Raw genomic sequence first — 6,737 nt, 5'->3', positions numbered from 1 at the left:
CTCTGAGTTGTCCTGGTATTCCCATTGCCAGGGAACCATCCCCACCCAGAATTCTGCTTCAGGTTTAGTGGAACTCTCTTTCAAGAGAGACATAGTAAGAAGACTGTCAAGGTTATTACTCTGGAAAATATGCAGATATTTGAAAGGTAGGGAAGGGAGAAGGACAGTGAGGCAAATGAGGAGGGAGTGGGAAGCAAGGCACAGAGAGAGCCAGAGAATAATGTTCAAGAAATGCTTAAGAAGAGCATGTTCCAGGAAGGTGAAGTTGGTCAGAAAGTATCAGATGCCTTTGAGAGACCACGTCCAGAGGAATTACTCAAAGTTGTAGTTGGGGGGCATCTCCTGGAATGGAGGGAGCTAGAATCAAAGTGCAGATGGACTGGGGAGAGGAGACCAGTGGGTGTGGCAGATAGTAGGGAAGAAAAGAAATATGGTGGGCAAGCGCTTCAGGGGGAGGTGAGTTGGAGCAACTGTGGAGGGCGGGAGATGAGAGAACTGGGGAACACTCTTTGACTTGTGCTGCTTTCCTTCAGTGAACTGAAAAGAGCTTATCCCTCTTCTGTGCATTCTCATTCCTCAGAGCCCAGGGTAAGTTAGGTTGGCCTCAGGAGGAGCAGGTCAGGATGTTTGATCTGGGTTTTACATTGTGGACTTGAGCAGATCAGAAGCCCTGAGGTGTTCTCAATCAGCCTGTTGTTCCACTTGGAAGGCTCAACTTTTATCTTTTTATTTTCAAGCCAAGACTGTAGAGGTCTAGAGTAACCAACGCTTGTTTTCTCTGGTTTTTATATGTAGTCTTAAAATTTGAGATGACCCAGCCTCCTCCCTTCTGAAAAGCTGTTACCTGGCTTTCCCTTTGTTTTCCCGTATAGTTGAAAATAATGCTGGGCAGTGGATTGAACTCCTGAAAATTATGTGGAAGCATCCTGTTTGTCGAATTGTATCAGTCCTAGGAATAGAGGGGCTCTTTTATGTATTCATACAGCCTACCAGATGAACATATTTAACTGGAAAACAACACTTGTCCTCTTATTTTTATATTTTACTTTGGGTCAATGACTTCCATTCTATAGGGAAAAGAAACATTTCCAATTTGAATTTCTTAACATGGCATTGATGATAGGCACATCTATATAGATTTATTTAAAGAACAATTCCATAGATTTATTTAAAACCATTTGCAAATAAATTGCATTTAGAAGTTGCATTTGAAGTAGGTTTTTAAAAAATTATTTAATTCAGCTGCCAATTTTGAAGATACTTATAGGTTCAAATGCAATTGAAACAAATAATGCAGAGAGTTTGTATATCTTTTATCCATTTTTCCACCAGTAGTAACATATTATAAAACTATAAAGCATGATCACAATCAGCATATTGGCAGTGATAGTCTACAGGACAGTAGGAGTTCTGAACTTGGGCCCCCCTTTTACAGCCTCTTCACCCCCATCCCTAAACTCTGGTAACTGACAGTCCGTTTTCCATTTCTATAATGTTATCAGTCAGGGACTGTTATATGAATGGAGTCATACAGCATCTAATCTTTTGGGATTGACTTTCAGCACCATTCCCTGGATATTCATCTAGGTGGTTGTATGTATGAATAGTCTGTTCCATCTTATTGCTGAGTAGCATTCCCCAGTAGGATGAATCATAGTGTTTTGTTTTTTTTAAAGACTTATTTATTATGCATATAAGAACTGGGGTACAGGCCAGAGGTGTGGGAGTGAGAGGATTCACCAGAGACAGAGTAGGGAGCAGAACAGGTAGAATGACTGAAATACACTGCTGAGGGGAGTAGCAGGTAAGTCAGGAGAGGTCTGCTGCACCATGTGGATAGCTCCCAGGCAGGGGATCCATCTCATGCTGCAGTGGCTGCAGATAGCTTCAAGGTTGTGTCTTAATCCCTTGCGCCACCAGGGAGGCTCCTGAATCGTAGTTTATTTAGTACAGTTTATTTGACTTCCCATCCACTCAAAAGACATTGCTACTATAAACATTGGTAGTCATATTTTCATGTGAAAATAAGTTTTCATTTTTTTGGAATAAATGTCCAAGAGTACAGTTGCTGGGAACCCTTGGTAATTTGGCTTGGTAGTTCTGAAGGAACTGTGGAACACTTCCAGAGTGGCTATACCATTTATATTCTCACCAATGACTATGTGATATTCATTTTCTACTTGCCAGTACTTGGTGATGTTACTGTTGTGTGTGTGTGTGTGTGTGTGTGTGTGTGTGTGTGATTTATGGCAGGTGTTAGTGGTATCTTACTGTTTTAATTTGCATTTCACAATTGACTAGTGATGTTGAATGTCTTCCTGTGTGCTTATTTGGCCTCTGCATATCTTCTTTGTTGAAATGTTTCTTCATGCTTTTTACCAATTTTCTAATTAGACTGTTTGGTTTTGCTTATTTGTTTATATTTATTTATTTATTTATTTATTTATTTATTTATTTATTTATTTATTTGCTGTTTTACAGTTTTCCTTCAAAATATTATAAATAGTCCTAGATCATAAATTAAGCCCACAAAAGCCAGATGAAAACTCATAATAAAGCAAATAGAAGTTACTTGAGAGAATAGTAGTCTACCTTATTGTTATAATAATAATATTAAATAATATTAAATGAATAATAATTACCAAATATCTTAGAGATGTGTAAGTCTAGTTCTTAGTTATAATTTTAATAAATGTAGGATTTTCTATTTCTTTGTGGGTATGTTATGGGATGTACATCCAAGCATATCAAGTCTCATTACTTTCATTTTTTTTGGAAAGAGTATATGGTGACAAGAGTTTCACAAATAGCAAATAATACAATAGTAATAATGATAATGAGAGGAAGAGTGTTTGAGCAAATTGCTCAGATAGAAGTAACTGGGATTGAACAGAGATAAAAAGGGTATAAAAAGAACTGGCTGAAGAGACTTATTCTCTTAGATTCCAATGCATCATCTAAGCCAGCACGGTTGGTGGCTACCGGAAAGCAGTGAGCAACACTTTGTGAGACATCCAAAGGTTAGATGTTTATTTCTTGGAGTGACTCTTTTTAGGAAAAACAACAACAACAACAACCCTGCCTTATTGCCATAAGCATGATTCACTTTCTCAACCTCTTTTTTCTAATAGTCAGCTGTTTTATACAATTTTTAGTTTTTACTGTGCTTTGCTCCAAGAGTTTAAATACATATGAAAAATAAGTAAGCAAACATATGTCTAACAATGTGAAAAAAAAAAACAACTGAAAATAAGTGAAAAGCAAAATTGGTGAAGGGGAATATAAAGTGAGGACCAAACTGAAATTAGGAAGCAAAAAGTCTCATGTTATGAAGTTTTGTTTGTAATCTGGAGGCAGGTAAAAGCTTTGGCGTGGACACATTATTTTTAAACCTTCCACAAAACAGTCCTGAAGTTGGTGTTTAATTGTTATAGCTATCCAGGGTACCTGCCATCTTTCACCTGCAGCCTGAGGACTGTCTGTTCAAGGGCAGGCATTGTCCTGCAGGGTTAATTAATAACAGGAATTCAGATCCTGCTTTGGGAAGCGTCTGATGCAGCTGGTGGTCTGAGAGCTGACACCCATAGGCTGACAATCCAGGCAGGCAGCACGGAGCTTTTGCTCCAGCCCAAAGTTCTGGGATTTGTGATTTTTACTGCGTTTCAGTTGAACAATCAAGACTTTGCTATTCTTAGTGACAAGGACCTCTAAAATTGTAAGTACTTTTGTAAAGCAGGGTTGTAATATTTAATTTTTATGTCTAAAAAATGTAAATAGTCTTTTAAGAAGTGGTTGTACTAATAGTTTGCTTTTTCCCCATTAATTAATGTTCCTTAACTGGGGAGTGATCTGAGATCCATCTGAAGGTAGATTTGAGTAGTTCAGACAGAGTCTTTTCTTTGGTTTCAAGGCAAAATATTTGTGTTGTTTTAGAGAAAGTACTTCTAGCACCAGTCTTTCTTCTGATGACTCATGATCTGCAATTATTGAAAGTGGGGAAAACTCAGAGAAATCTACACAATTTGTACATAAACATGTGTCAGTGTAGCATGCAGTTTAGTGTATGTCCACACTATACATATATGCATGTATATGCTATTTGTTTTTTGAGTGTTCAGTATCTGAACTTTATCAATGATTATGTGCTCTTTTTGAATCAAAAAACTCAAGTTAAAAACATGTTTTTCCACTCAGTTCTGTATTATTGTAGCCTGTTCAGTAGACTGCTAAGCATTTTTAATTTCTTTATAAACCAGCTGAAAGACAGTGTAGGCTATCTAATTGCATTTGAAGTAGCTGCTGGCCAGGCCTGTTGCAACAGCTGATGGGCTCCTCTGAGTTTCAAGAGCTATTTCTGGTAGATTAGCTGGGATCTAGGCTCTCTGAGTTCAGGCCATAAAAGGCCCGTCCCTTGTGGAGTTGCCCCACTGCTTCTTCTGTCTCCTCCCAGGCTAAAGTGTCCTCAGGTTTCACGTGGATTTACCCAGTAATGGATGGTCATACTGACACCAGATTGAGGAAGTTCAGCATCAAGGGCAACAGGGGCCTGAAAACTTCAAAAAGAAGACTCTTTTTAATAATATTTTGGCGATCTTTTTTCAGAGAAACTTTTGGAATGTAGCCTCTACCTATTGCATTTGGCATCCTGACGCTTTTTGGAAAGCACCGTGCTAAATTTATCCTGTTGTGAATCATCACTTGTGATAGATCCTGTTGCCTTATTTGCATTTTGGTATTTGATTTTGTACGATGTTTCTTGGCTAACTTTTGGTATTTTACTTTTTGTTTAGAATTTCAAAGTAGCTTTCATTGAAAGGAGACTCCAAGGAAACACGTAAGGACATCCCAAGTCGGATTAGAGAATATATAATGTGTTTTGTTTTGTTTACTTTTAATTAGAGAAATAAGGAACTGCAGTGTGACCCCCACCCCCTTTAACATAGAGGAACAAGGATTATGCAGAAATTTGAAGTAAGTGAAAAATCTTCCTGTAAATCTCAATGCAGTGGTTTTTAAAGTGTCATTTGTCTGAGCTTGTTTCCTCGGGATTTGTTGAGTCCAAGCACAGGAATGTGCCTGCCAGTATGTGCTGGTTATGGCAGCTGCTCCTTTAGGCACCTTTGGGCATGTTTTCTTGGTATTGGAATGATTGAATTTTTTTCCATAAAACAGAAGAACTTATTTTATGGTGCAGAGAAGTTTATATGACAATTTGATATAATTTAGTAAGTACATTCTGTTTAAATGTTGGCACTTGAAGCATGGGCATTAAAAAAGCATATTCACAATATAAAGTATTTAATAATCATGTCACTCATATGCAGTAGAGTTAAGATGGGCAAGCTTTATTTCACTCCTCTTATTAATACATATGAAAATACAAATCACCAGTGATCCATTTGTATAATACTTGTTTTGAGGGTTCTTTACCTTGGTATTCTGATTCTTTAAGTTCAATTTATAGAACCTCTGATTTTGAGAATTTGTTTTTAAAAATGTTACTTTAGTTTATAGATTTTGAACTCTTATCTCATTTTTAAATTCTTCAAGAAAAAGTGCTGTCTCAGTCTTTTAAACCTTGGAGATAGCTGTGGTCTTTTGTAATTTAACTTGGTAATTTATGGTTCTGCTTAAAAAAAGGCAATGAGCTATAAGAATATTTATGGTTTATTTGACATGGTGCTTCTTTTTTTTTTTTGGAGAAAAAAAAGATTGTTTACTCACACCATATCCAGTGGATGAGTAGGTGCAGTAATTATTTTTATCACTGCGAAAAACAGAGTATTTATAGTGATGAACCTCACTGGCGAATACTGCTGTGCTTCTCAACCAGTGATAGTTATACTACCCTGGGTATGTTTGGAAATGCTTGGTGGTGTGTCTGGTTTCACAATAACTACTGCTGGCAGTTGGGGAAGGTGGTTGAGAGTTGTAAATGCCCTATGCCACAGTTCCACCAGACAAAGCTTTGCACTGGCCCAAATGCTGGTGGCTTCCCCTGCTGAGAAAGCTGCAAGGTGTTAGTCTGCTGCATCTCACCAAACCAGAACTCAAAGTTAAATTAGGTTAAATCACCCAGCTTACACTACGTTCTTCAACAAACACAGGTATCTTTCCTGTACTTTTAAGACATACTGTTTCTTGGGAACCACACCACTGTATGATTATGAATTCAATACAGAATGAACATTTTTTATAATACCTGTGGTCATTTAAAATTCCACAATTGAGGAATTATATTCAAAGAAAGTGTCACTGGCTTTTACAAGAACGTCCAGAGCACTACTGTGGGTCATGGGCTGCAGGGATTGCCGGGGAGAGTAGTCACCAGAGGTCTCTCTTTAATGTTGGGACACTAAATCGTCTCCTTAATCTAAGGTTGCCTGGGCTTTTAGGATACATACAGTGATCTCCCAGTGACCAGAATTCTCTCATCAGAGTTTCCCTAAGGTGCTGGCTTCACTGTTTTATTCTGAGCTGGAAACAGAAGCTGCATCTCCATCACCCTGAGTCCTTTCCTTATAAGTCACCAAGGTCATTAAGTTTGTCTCTGAAACGATGCTCTTACCTGCTGTCTCATCTTGAGCCTTCTTGTCCTATACTTAGATGATTTCATTGCCCTTAATCAGTCCTTTTGCACCCAAGTTGTTGGAACGCTAATTTATCCTCAGAATGACCTTTCTAAGCAAAGTTCTGGTCATGTCCCTGCTCAAAAGCGAGACCTACCATTGTTTCCA

Source organism: Talpa occidentalis, unplaced genomic scaffold (genome assembly GCF_014898055.3).
Source record: "Talpa occidentalis isolate TD23 unplaced genomic scaffold, MPIMG_talOcc4v2.1 talOcc4.14, whole genome shotgun sequence".
NCBI classification, from domain to species: Eukaryota; Metazoa; Chordata; class Mammalia; order Eulipotyphla; family Talpidae; genus Talpa; species Talpa occidentalis.
Note: the sequence above shows the minus strand (reverse complement) of the source record.